Genomic DNA, 13,222 nt, shown 5'->3' with positions numbered 1-13,222 from the left:
GCCGTGAAAGGCATCATAAAGAGTGTAGACTTAAGCCTGTGGGTGATGGGGGCCTGAGGAAGTGAGTTTCTCAAGAGTCCCCAGGGCCAGGCATGGTGGCTCATGCCTGTAATGCTAGCACCTTGGGAGGCCAAGGCAGGTGGATCACTTGAGGTCAGGAGTTCAAGACCAAACTGGCCAACATGGCAAAACCCCATCTCTACTAAAAATACAAAAATTAGCTAGGCATGGTGGCACACATCTGTAATCTTAGCTACTTGGGAGGCTGAGGCAGGAGAATCACTTGAACCCAGGAGGCAGAGGTTGCGGTGAGCCGAGATCACGCCACTGCACTCCAGCCTGAGCAACAGAGCAAGACTCCATCTAAAAACAAAAAAAGAGTCCCAAAAAGGAATCCTGCAGCGGTGAGTCCTCAGAATAACTGCAACTCACAGCAGAGGGTGATAAACAGGGAGGGGAGCTGGCCGGTCTCCCAGTTTGCAATCCCACAAATGACACATTGTCCGTCACCCAGAAATCCTCGGCTTGGGGACTGCCCCTAGCCACAGTGCTCGTCCACACTGGCTGGTGGGTTCCGGGGCTTCGAAGCCAGGCTGACTTGGCTCCCAGTCCCTCCCCCGGCATCTGTGTGTCCCAGGGGCTTGTGCAAGATACTTCCCCTCCATGCTTTCAGTTCACTTGGCTACAGAGGGGTGTAGGAGACAGCAAATGGGAATGAGCAGGATGGGGGCGGGGGGCTCAGGGAGGGAGCTGGTGGTCTAGAAGGGAAGAGCAGCGTGTGTAAAAGCTTGGCATGGCAGTTTCATCTTACTGGAGTGCAGAGTAAAGCTGAGAGACACTGGCAGGGGTGGGGTTGCAGAGCCAGGAAAGGGCCAGAAAGCAGGTTGGGCTCTATCTGAAGGTGGAGGTGGGTGAGGTGGCTTGGGAAGCCAATCAGCTGGAGAGGGATAAGATGAGAGGTGTTTTCTAGAACCTGGAAGATGCCGAGTACCGTGGGGGGAATGGACTGGAGGGACCACAAGTTTAAACTTAGCAATGGAGATAAAAGGTACCAAAGACACAAGCTTTAAACCTAGCAGTGGAGATGGAAGGTGCCAAAGAGGAAGTGCGCTTGCGATGCTGCAGCCCAGGATAGCTGGCATACACGTTCACCAGGCACTTGTGAAGGGCAAGGCTCTGTATAGCTATCAGCTCAAATGTGATCACGTTACCATGTGACAGATACAGCACACCTGGGGCACAGAGAGGTTAAGTAACTCACACAAGATCACACAACCAAGGTGGTCCACATTCACAGCACCCCCTCCTAACCACTTGGCCATGCCTCCTGGGAGAGCCCACAAAGTGGCCAGAGACCAGCACAAAGCATATCTTTTTACCAGTGCCAATTTGCACCACACATTTTCATTACTATTATGGCTTCTAGCAATACCTATGATATTTGCACAGCAGTTTACAGTTTGCAAAGCATCTCACCTACATTGCCTCCTAAGACCCACAGAGTAGCCCTGCACAGTGTTATTAATCCTGCTTTCCAGATGAGGTCAAGGGACCCGCCCCAGCTCAGGTGGACAGCAAGGGCTGCAGGCACCCAGGACTCCTTGCCAGGGCGGTCGACCCCATGGGGCTAGAGTTTAACAGTGGCTCACTAACAGCTGTCCGCATTCCCTGAGCTTCTCCTGTGTGCCAGGCCCTAATTGCCCATCCCATTAATTCCCTGGGCATTCTGGGCCTCAGTTTATAGATGAGGGCACTTGAAGCTTTTGAATCCATCGAACAAGGTCACCTGGCTAAGTGTTGGAGCTGGGATGCAAGCTCAATTCAGTGCCTGGAAGCCTGGGCCCTCTCCCCTGCATCCTGCTGAGTGGGGCCCTCATTGATTGGTGACTCTGAGCTGGCATCCTTGCCATGACCCCCTCCATCCCATAAGCTCAGGGTGCAGCAACCCCACCCCAGTCCTTGGCTCAGGATGGCAAGATCCGGAAAAACAGGATCTGAAATGGGCAAGAGTGCTTCCGTTGCAATGGCCAGGTGACATTCGTGCTGCTCTCGGGCGCAGAACAGCATCAACAAGGAGTGTGATGGGACTTAATTGTCTTCTGGTCTTTAATCACTTATGTTCCCCTCTCCTGACACACCTCTGTCAGAGCCAACTGGCAGGCGGTGTCAGAGCGCATGAGGAGATGCTTGTCCCTTAAAGTGGCTGGTCTTCAAGAGGTCATGAAGTTTGGGGTTGCTCATAGAGGAAAGTGTGGCTCTGGGACACAGCCCTCAAAGTACTTGCTGCAAGATGAGGGCTGTGGCGCTCTGGCAGGGGGACGAGAAAGGTATTCCTGATGTCTCTGCTCCTAGTTGAGAAATAGGGAGAGCTCAACTTTGTGGTCAGTTGGCCCAGGCTGGAGGGTAGTGGTTATATTAACCCACACGGAGACATTTAGGGTACAGGCTGGGAGGCCTCTGGGCAGGAGAATTCCTGGTGTGTTGGTGTGTTTTTGTTCTTTTTTTTTTTTTTTTTTTTTGGAGACGGAGTCTCACTCTGTCACCCAGGCTGACTGGAATGCAGTGGCACAATCTCGGGTCAGTGCAACCTCCGCCTCCCAGGTTCAAGCTATTCTCCTGCCTCAGCCTCAGCCTCAGCCTCCCAAGTAGCTGGAATTACAGGTACACACCACCACACCAGGCTAGTTTTTGTGTTTCTAGTAGAGATGGGGTTTTGCCATGTTGGCCGGACTGGTCTCGAACTCCTGACCTCAAGTGATCCGCCTGCCCCAGCCTGCCAAAGTGCTGGGATTTGTCCCGGCATGAGCCATCACACCCAGCTGGAATTCCTGGATTTTAATCACAACACTGTGCAACTCAAAAGAATCTCATGGCCCCACATGGCCCAGTTCTGCAGAGTCAAGTTTAAGGAAGCACAGGCCAGAACCAAAAGTAGACAACGATGAATTATCTTTTTCACTTGATTTTCTCAAAGCGCATGAGAAGGAAGCCAAAGATTCCTCTTTTTTTCACTTTCCCCAACGTGTAGCTTTCCCAAAGCCTCTCCTTCTCAGTCCATGCCCCTGAAAACATACACCCGTCTTCCTCCGCCCTTGTGGCTCTTCCTTCTCACCCGTTCTTCTTGCTCCCAGCTCATTATTAAACTTTCTTTTGCTCACCCCTCAGCCCATTGGATTATTGTATAATTTTCTCTGCACCCTGCCCATGACCAGAATATTCTCTACAACAAAGACGGCTCAAGAACTGACCCAGGGAACAGATTCTTTCCCTTTTTACTCCTGCTTCTTCCCTGTCTCAATTTTTCCATTTCTGTAGTTCAAAAACCCAGGCACGGGCTGGACCCTCAGAATTCTCCTTAGCAGCTTGAGAGTCAGAGCAGGTGAGTGGACAAACACAAGATTCTCTTTCTGTGGGCAGGACGGGGAAGCTGGAAGTTTCTCTGTGCTACCGCAGCATGACCGTGTCATCATAGCCACAGTTCCTGCTTGAGAAGGGCTCCTCCAAGTTACGCCCTATCCCAACTGCTCAATCAGCTGCCCCCTGCCCTCAAGGAGGCCTCTCGTGTGATGGAGAAAGATTAATATCGCCACAGGGCCGCTGTCACGGGTGCCTTTCTGGAAATCTGTGCAGGTCCAGTTGAGAAGAGGGAGGAGGTCCAAATAGCTTCATGGAGGGGGTGATGCTTGAATTGGAAATAGATATTTACCAAGAAGATGGGTGCCCTCAGAACTAAGGGAATGACAAGAATCAAGGCCTGGGACCAGTATAGGGCACGAGGGATGAGGCTGGCAGTGGCAGAGGGATGGTGGAGAGTAAAGAGGGACAAAGACATTGAAGTGGCATGTAGGAGACAGGCAAGGAGGGGCTGGAGGGAAGGGCGTTCCTGGCAGAGGGAACCGAATGTGCGAAGATCTCAGAGTGGGAAAGAGTCTGGTGTGCTTGGAGTTCCTAGGAGAACTAAGGTGCCCGCATCTGCCTGTGTGTCCACAGGGCCTGGGGCAGTGGGCGTGAGTGGCGAGGACCAGTGCTGGCCACCTCTGACACCAGCTGTCATGTTATTACCCTGTTTACAGCCCACACATAAGTGGTTTGGCCAAGACTGCAGTCAGGGGTCTGACGGGGGCCTCCGGCTGGATCTGCCTGCATCTCAGGCCTGCAGGATCTCACACTTTGGGCAGCCTCCAATCCCCAAAACACCTGGAGAGTCCTGGGCTCCGAGAGCTCTGTCCATTCCTTCAGCACACTGCATGGCCGGCTGCATGAGCTCACCTTGCTCTGGGCCACACTGTGAACTCAGTGACCAGGTGTGGGTGGCTCCTTGTGCAAGCTTACTCCAGGGCCACAGAACACTCATGGGTCCTACCGGGCCACTGCCACCTGCTGAGGGACTGGTAAGGACCTTCCTCTTTGGGGGCCTCATCTGCACAGTGGGGAAGGCCACATGGAATCATCTGGGAGGAAGCACCTGGCAGGGGCCTGAGCAGTCGGGGCCCCATACCTGGGGAGGGAATTGCCAGGATTCAGGAAACCCCAGTCATGGGGCCTCCAGTGCCCTTACCCTCACTGCAGATCCAGGCTCAGATCCTGGTAAATGAGACGCTCTGGCTGGCTCTGTGCGGAGATGGCAAAATGGTCTTCGGCTGGCTGCGACAGGAAGGAGCAGAGAGCGAGGACCCCGAGGGTTCATAGTAGAGCCAGCAGTGAGGGGCCACATGCCCAGAAGAGTTAGGCTGAGGACCCTGTGACCCCTCCTTGCCTATGTGATGGGGCACAAGGACAAGAACTGGACGCCAGGCTGGCTGCCTTCAAGGCCAGCTGTGCTCCACAGTGCAGGTGGCTTTGGACTTGTGCCCTGGCCTCCCAAAGCCTCACTGTCCACTTAGAGAGTGGCAATGCTAGCGCCCTACCAGGGCTGCTCAGGGAAGGGGGAGATGAGCTCTGCAGAGGCCCCGAGCTCAGAGGAGCCGGTACACCCATCAACAGCATTCCCATCACCTGGGTGATGAGACCCCACAGGACCCCAGGGGATGGCAGTGGGAGGGGCAGTTGCTGCCCAGTCCCGCCGAGGCCTGGGGGACCCAGAGTGCAGGTGTAGGAGCCTCCAGCGCAGAGTGGATTGGACTAGTGTGAACGGTGGCAAGGCTGGTCTCTGTGGGGACAGTTGACAGTGGGAGAAAAGAATCCGTGAATTCACATTGGTGGCTTCTGTTGTACATTTTTGAGAGAAAGAGAAAATGCCCCACTCATCCATATTTTAAATGAAGAACAGGAAACAGCCAATACATTTCAATTGCTAAAGAGGATACTTGAGTTTTATTTCACAGCCACTCAAGGCTGAGAGGAGGGAGAAGGGAGGAAGAAAGAGTCTGGAGAGAAAGAGAGAGAGGTGGACATGTGGAGAGAGACGGGGGCTGAAACCCTCAGAGGAGGAATTCAGAGGAGACTCTGGGTGGACCTAGGAGACCCTGGGAGGACCAGAAAAGACCCTGGTGAGACCTCTAGAAGACCCCCAAGCATACCCTAGGGAGATGCTGGAAGACCCTTCTAGGACACTCCAAGGTAGCCCTGGGAGGCCCCAAGGAGAACTAGGTCTGGCCCTGGCAGGCTGGTGCCTTCTAGAAGTCATTCTGCCTCCCTGGCATTGCCTGTGGCTCACACCCAGGGTGGGGCACGGGGCATGGTTGTTGGAACAGAAGCAGGAAGGTAGGCCTGAAACTGCTGCGTCTCCTCCAGCTGTGCGCCCGGGATTTGGTGGGAGGTCCAACTGTTCCCAGGGCTCAACCTGGGGCTGTCAAATGGTGGTCCTCTCAGCCCTAGAGCTTCAGGAGGGGATCCCCCATGTGGGGAAGTCAGCAGGAGGTCAGACTCGCCCTCTCTCCATTCCCTCCTCAGCCTTCTCCAAACAGAGCAGCCCCTTAGAAAAGATTTTATTTGAAAACCACCAAAAGAAAACTAAAAACCCACAAGGCTACAATCCCTCCTCCAGGTTGCCATTGACACCCTCCAAAGTCAAGGGCTTCCTGAGTCACTCCAAGCACAGCAGGGTGCACAGGCCTCCCCGGGAGCTGTAGTCTCCTCCTCTATGAAGCGGGCATCAGTGCCCCAGATTGGGTGAGTTTCTCTAAGAGCAGAGCCTGGGAAAACAATAGCCTGCCCTTCCCAAGAGCCCCACAGTTCCAAGTGCTTCAAGCCAGTGAACTCATTCCATCCTCACCGAGACGCAGTGAGACAGGTGCTGCCATCGCCCCCATTGACTGGTTGGGAAATCGAGGCACCGAGAGGTAAAGTGACCGCCAAGATCTCATGGCTGATGTGGCAGAGCAGGGATTTGCGCCCAGGCTGTCTGGCTCCATAGTCCCTCGACAGACCACCTGTGCACACAGTAGGTGTTCAGCAGTGGCCCCTTCTGAAGCAAGACGAGGACTGATTCATAAAAAGGAACCAACTCTCAGCGTAGGATGGGGGTGGGCAGGGGACAACAGGGAATGAATGTTTTATCCTAAACTGACTTTCATATTATTCCTCTTATATGTTCAGTCATTCATTTTCTTGGCCGCGCATGGTGGCTCATGCCTGTGAAACCCCATCTCTACTAAAAATACAAAAATCAGCCAGGTGTGGCGGTGTTCACTTGTAATCCCAGCTACTCGGGAGGCTGAGGCAGGAGAATCACTTGAACCCTGGAGGCAGAGGTTTCAGTGAGCTGAGATTGCACCGCTGCACTCCAGCCTGGGCGACAGAGTAAGACCCCATCAAAAAAATAAAAATAAAAAATAAAATTGGGCCGGGCACGGTGGCTCACACCTGTAATCCCAGCACTTTGGGAGGCCGAATGGGCAGATCACTCGGTTAGGAGTTCGTGATCTGCCTGACCAACATGGAGAAACCCAGTCTCTACTAAAAGTATGAAATCAGCTGGGTGTGGTGGCACACGCCTGTAATCCCAGCTACTTGGGAGGCTGAGGCAGGAGAATCACTTGAACCCAGGAGGCAGAAGTTGCACTGAGCCAAGATCAAGCCACTGCACTCCAGCCTCGGCAACAAGAGCAAAACTCTATCTCAAAAAAAAAAAATTCATTTTCTTAAAATGTGGACTCAATCCTTTCCTTTTTGAGCTGCAGGCAATGTTGAAGGGGTCTAGGTCTCTGTTAAATGACCATGGGGACAGGTGGGGTCCCAGGTCCTCAGGCAAGCTGCAGCCAGGCTCCCACACATCCTTGGCACACGCGAGGGTCTTTAGTGCATCAGCCCTCATGGCTGGGGGTGCTGGGGGCTGTTCACACATGCTGCAGAGAGAGCAGGTGGGCCCAGGCTTGATGGGCCTCCTGCAAGTGACATCTGAGGTCACTGGGTCCCTGTTTACTACCAGAGTCGCTGCCCCAGGCCTGGGGTGACCAACCTGTGTCTCCTCGATCCTTCCCCTCCCTGTGCCCGGACCCCTCATTGCTCTCCTCCCGCCCAGCCTCCTCCGTGTGCACAGGGTGAGAACCTCCTCCTGCATTTTCACATATGCATCTCCCTTCATTCTCCCAGCCCTCCTGGAGGATCGGCCCAAGCAGGGATCACCTGCCCATTTCACAGATGGATACACGGAGGCTCATGGAGGCTAAGGGATGTGTCCAAGTGCATATAGCTACAAGACACAGGAGCCTATCTGGGAATGCAGGTCTCTCTGTCTCCTGGTCTGCACTGCTTGGAAGTGGTGTGTACGGGCAGGGATCAGAATATCCTGAACAAATGCTTCCTGCACGGGATTCATTTCCTTAAATATCCTCTCTCCATCCAGGGTCTTGAATTCTTGGGAGACAAGGACATATTTAATGTGGGAGAACAACCTCTTTCCCTGCAGTGATTTGAACTGGCTGGTATTGAAATACCTTCCTAGCCTACGGGCACTGGGGCTGTGTATTATTTATTTTGCGAATTATCGTGAACTAGAGTATTTGTGAGCTACCTTTAAGCCACCCTGCCTCCCCTTCGAGCTGCCTGCTGCGTGGCTCTCCAGAGCCTCTGTGTCCTGGGGCTCCACAGCCATGAATTATTAAAGAACAGGACAATTCTAATTCGCATAATGAGATCAGAGGTTCCTGGTTCCTAGTTAATTTAGAGCTGGTGCCAGAGGAGCTTAAAGGAGTTCTCAGGGAACAACTCAAGTGCAGGGGAATTGCCTCTGATGGGGTCCTAGGGCTGTGGACCCTCTGCAACGTCCAGGCCCAGGGAGGGAGGGCAGCTTGCTCAGCAAGTGGCAGCAGGGCTAGCCAGGCTAAACAACGAACGGCACAGACTTTCTCGTCTCCAGGTCTTTGCCCAGGCAGTGCGCCCTTCCGGGATGCCCTCTGCCCATTCCTCTGCCTGCTAAAATCCCATCCAGCCTGTGGTGCCCCTTTACTGGACCATCTCCCCGCAAAGACTCTCCTGCTCCCTCATTCACACACAAGTGCTCCTGGCCTCATCTCCGTTCCTCTTCCTGAGCCGCCTAAGCTGGGAGGAATGCCGTTACCTAAGTACTGCCGTCCCCTCTTGACTCTGAACTTGAGCTTGTCTCACTGAGCTCTGCACCCTCAGGGCCTGGCCTGGCTCTGTACTTAACAAAACTCCACTCTCCTGTCCTCAGGAGGGACAGCTTGGACAGGGACAGATGTGAATAAACCGGAGAGAGGGTGGAGGGCACGCGTGGGTGGGGAAGATGCGGTCACCCATCCCCAATCCCCACTCCCTCCCTGCACTGTGTGACCTCACAGTGCCCTCCAGCAGAGTTTGGTGGGGGTCTACACTCTCATCCTGCCGACTCGGAGCCTGGCCTTGTGGTCTGCTTTGGCAGATGGAACAGCAGCTGAGACACATGAGCAGACCATCCTCGAGCTTATGCGGCGTGGTTTGACCCCTTGCTCTTTGGTCACCATCAAGAGAAGAACAGACCCCAGCGTGAGTCGTGTGGAGCCGTCCGAAACTGACTCACAGCCTGGAGCCAAGTGCAGCGGAGCTCCGTGGAGCCCAGCCATCCCCAACCAAGACAGCCAACCGCAGCCAGACCACAGGCCCGGGAGTGAGAGCAACACACGTGTGTTGCTGTGAGCCGCTGAGCCTGGGGGGCTGTTTGTTACAGAGCACTGTTACAGCAATGGCGGACCTGTGCAGTGGAGATGTGTGTGGTGCAGGAGCAGGGAGTACCCCCAACTGGATGGGCAGAAGTAATCTGAATGAAATGGCTGGGTGGTAAAATTCACCAGCACATCCCTGAGACAGAGCTTACCCTCTGCACCCACAGCCGGGGTAAGTGGGCTGGCAGTGCACGGTACCGAACCCAGAGGCAGGGCGCTGGGGGCATCCAGAGGAATGCTCAAGGCAGCATGCACAGCAGAGGCTTGGCACTAAAGGCTGGGCATGTTTGTTGGAGTGGCCGGCAGACACCATGGGGTTTTTACGTGTCTGCACTAACATATAGAACGCCGCATCATTTTGCCAATTGGTGTATTTTTACAGAGCGTTGTTCCTTTCCATAGCGCTGACCAGTTAAATGCGTAAGACAGTGTTTGCAAGCATGGTGCACCGAGCCTGGCTTTCTGTCAAGTGTCTGATAAACGGGGCCACTGTTGTGATTGCAGGAACATGCCTTGGTTTTCAGGCCTTTATTACAACACTTGCAGGACTCTGTCCCGGGTCCTGGCGTCCTGGTTGTGGAGGTGGGAAAATGACCACCACCACCTCCGACTCTCCCAGCCTTCCTGGGCACTCACAGAGGCTGCACCCGGTCAGATGGAGAGCAGAGGCTCTCCTTCCAGCCTCGTGGGTCTATGGACAGCTTTCGGGAATAGGCCCGCCTCAGAAGCATTTGGGGCAAGAGGCTGGGTGTGCACACGCATTCATAAACAGGAAGCCAATCAGCCACAACAGAGCAGACGCTCCCAAGACCAAGACCAGCGCCTGAAGGTGGTGGTTACGGTGATTTACAGCCAAACTTGTCTCGGCTCTGCCCTCAGAAGGCTCTACCCATTGTGTGGAAGTGATCAAGCACCATGGACCAAAATCCATCCGCCTGTGGTGTCGGCCAGGACTGCATGGGGCAGAGGCAGCACCAGAAATGGGGGTGTGGAGGCTGCTTCTGTGGGCATCATGGCCACTGTCCTAGGCAGACAGGGTTGGGATGAGTTGGAGCTAGGGCAGAGGTGCCCACATAACCCTTGCAGGTCACCTGACTGTGTGTGTGTGTGCACATGTATGAATTCAACAAGCATTGTTGCACACCTACGGTGTGCCAGGTCCCACGCTAGGAAGTACTGGCCTTTGAGATGCACAGGCTAATCAGAAGACGATATTATCATGATGTATACAGCGCAAGGGCGGCCACATCCCTCATCCCTGTCCCGCTTCCCACTGTGATCTGTCCATCCTCCCACAGCCCAGTAAGGAAGGAAGCATCGCAGCCATTGTATCCACAAGCAGACTGAGGTTAGAGGAGCCCAGCATTCTGCCAAGATTCATGTGGCTGGGGAGCGTGCAGCAGGAGCCCGGGTAGGAATTTCAATGCCAATGACAGCAGTGATTCAATTTCTGGTCCTAGTGACACAGGCCACATGTAAGGATTGGATGTTAAACCAAAGCTGGGAGTGGGGGGGGGGGTTCCTGGGGCAGGTTCACAAGGTGGCTCCTGAGCAGGGTTCCTTGAAGACACAGGGGAGAGAAGGTCAAGGAAACCAGCTCCTGGGACACGACCAGAGTGGACGGCGACGGAGACAGAGTGGACGGCGAAGGGGGTGGGGTGGACACCTGGCCCTGGGCAGCCTCAGGGTCCTGGGTAGCATTTGCAGGAGCTGTGTGCTCCGTTTCAGACCCAGCACTGGCCGCCTGGTGTTTCCTGACCCGCCTCAGTGGAAAGCAGCCCAGACAAAGCCTGGCCCTGCCGAGCCGAGCGGCCCTCACACCTGTGCTCAGCCAAGCCGGCCTGCTGCAGGAGTTGGCCGCGGCAGATGCCAGCTCGCCCTCAGGCCGAGAAAAATCCATCACGGCTAATCCCACTCCCCCAGTGATTCCTGAGCTGTGTGCCGTGGAAAGGTTGGCCCCAAATCCTCTCTGGCCTCCCCCCGGCACCTGCCTTCCTCTGAGAACTGGGGTGGGAGAAGGCTGCCAGCAGGCCCCTCCACGGAGGCCATCTCCCCGGCGTCCTGCGCGTTTGCTCTAACTGCTTCTCCTGCAGGTGCATACCCTTTCCTGGAATCAGACACAGAAAGCTGTTTAGGCAGAAAGCCAGACCTGACAGCCCCTCTGAGCACGAGGACAAATGCACTGAGCTCCCAAGGCGACTCCGCTCATTCTACCTCGAGTCCGTCAGGCCTGGCTCGACTCCCAAAGCAGCGCTCACCATAACGAGTTTCTTTGTGTAAGCCTGGAAGTGTGACACAGAACTGGGGAACTGGAGACCCGCCCAGGGCACTGTCTCCTTGGATTTCTCCCCATCTTCCAAAGAGAATCTTCCCCAGCCAGTGTTCCCGAGAAGAACTGCTGTCCACCCTCCAGAGGGGCAGAAGCCCGGTGCCTTCTGGCCTTGCCCCGCCCAGACCCCGGAGCAGGAAGCGGAGGCCCTTCTCCTCCCAAAGGCACCGGCTCCTTGCAACCCAGGGCAGCAAAACTTCTCCACCTGGTTCCTACGAACCCATTACCCTGGGGCCAGTGTCTCATTAAGCCAACAGGACTCCAGTGTTTTGATGGAGGAAGAGAATATTCCCGAATGAAAAGGCGAGGCTGTTCCCCACCAGGCTGGGGGCACAGAGAGGGAGCCAGAGAGCGAGGAGAGCTCAATGCCTGTGCCAGGATTCTTAGAACTGAGGGAAGATGCAAGTAGCCAAGGGAGCTGTGGCTTCTGCCTCCTCCCAGAGCCTCTTTCCCACCCCCCAGCCTGCATCTCCTTCTCCAAGAGAGCAGGCCCTTCAGGGGCACAAGGAGGCATCGCTTACCTGTGCCTGGGCTTCTTGCTGTCCAGTATGCAGAGGGCAAGGCCGGCACCAGGAGAAGCAGCTTCAGGCGTCCCAGGGACCTGCTGCCTCTTTTCCAGGGAGCAGCTCCCAGCCCGCTCTGTGCAGCTCGTCCCAGCTCAGGGCATAGATGTGCATGTGTCTGTGGAGGTGGGGTGCCCTCAGGAGCAGGGGGTCAAATATTCTTGGCTGCCACCTGCTGCCAGCCCATCCCAGGGGCCAGCTGCCTGAGAGGGGGGCCCTCCGGCTGCGCCGCCGTCATCTGTGGGGAGTGGCAGGCGGCAGCTCTGGCTCTCCAGGCTCCTGCCTGCTCCGGGCTTAGGCGAGTGGTTTATTTATAGAGCCTGGCCTTCCCCAGATGCCAGCATCCCAGCTGAGATTTCCAGCGCTCAAACTCGCCCATACCTGCCCTGAGTTGTTGCTCACTGTGACTGTTCGGGAGGAGAAGGACCAAGATACTTAAGCGATATGGTCCTCAGCCTTCTCCCCTGAGAGGAGCAGGGCTGGACCGGGGGTCTCCCAGGCCCTCCTGCTGTGGGCAGTGTCTGACCCAGGAGCCCGGCCTGCGAGTCAGCTTGGGCAAGGCGCTTCCCCGCCCTAGGCTGCCTCAGTTTCCTTTTCTGGAAGATGAAAGAAGACAGAGGGTCTGCCTGTCCAGAGCAGGGCTGGGATCAAAGAATGGACTGGAACGAACAATGGCCACCACCGTCCACTCTGTGCTTCTCCCCAGCTGGGCTGAGTCTTCGCGAGGGCACCACTGTCACCTCCAGGGGCCACTCCATAGGAGATGCACACAGCAGGTGCTTGAGAATGAGTGAATAAGGGAGCAGACACATCCCCACATACAGGCTTGCTTCAGGCTCCTAATAACCTGCGAGGGTCCTGGAATACGCCCACTTGGCAGACGGGAAGCCCGAGGTCTAGAAGGGTGGGTGGCCTTTCCAGGGCCCCCCAACAAAAGGCGGTAACACCACAGTTTCCATGGGTCATTCTGTTTCCAAACCTCATTCCCTTACCACGTCCTCATCAGGCCTCACGGTCAGATGAGTGTCCCCTGCAACGCTGCCATCTTCCGAACCTGATGCATAGTTCAGGGCTCCCCCACCACCGTGGCTACTGCGATCTCTGCTCCTCGCTCCTGCCGTCTGTGAACGCATCTGCCTTCCCGAGGACGTGCTCTGGTGTGCCGGGACGGCTCCTCCCTGGTTCTGGCTGTTTCTCCTGGGCATTTCCCCCGTGCCTGGGGAGCCCGG

General features: G+C 55.5%; 1 protein-coding gene across 1 annotated transcript in view; it reads right to left on the bottom strand.

Annotated features, from left to right (window-relative positions):
* Nucleotides 1–12,302, bottom strand: part of SHISAL1 (shisa like 1) — a 159,432-nt gene extending 147,130 nt beyond the window's left edge. The window contains exon 1 of the mRNA XM_065522016.1: nucleotides 11,952–12,302. The gene's annotated coding sequence lies outside the window, so the exon portion shown is untranslated. The remainder of the gene's footprint in view (nucleotides 1–11,951) is intronic.
* Between the last annotated feature and the right edge of the window lie 920 nt (nucleotides 12,303–13,222).

This window comes from Macaca fascicularis, chromosome 10 (assembly GCF_037993035.2).
Source record: "Macaca fascicularis isolate 582-1 chromosome 10, T2T-MFA8v1.1".
In the NCBI taxonomy this organism is placed as follows: Eukaryota; Metazoa; Chordata; class Mammalia; order Primates; family Cercopithecidae; genus Macaca; species Macaca fascicularis.
The sequence above is the reverse complement of the archived record's forward strand: the minus strand, read 5'-3'. Positions and strand labels throughout refer to the sequence as shown.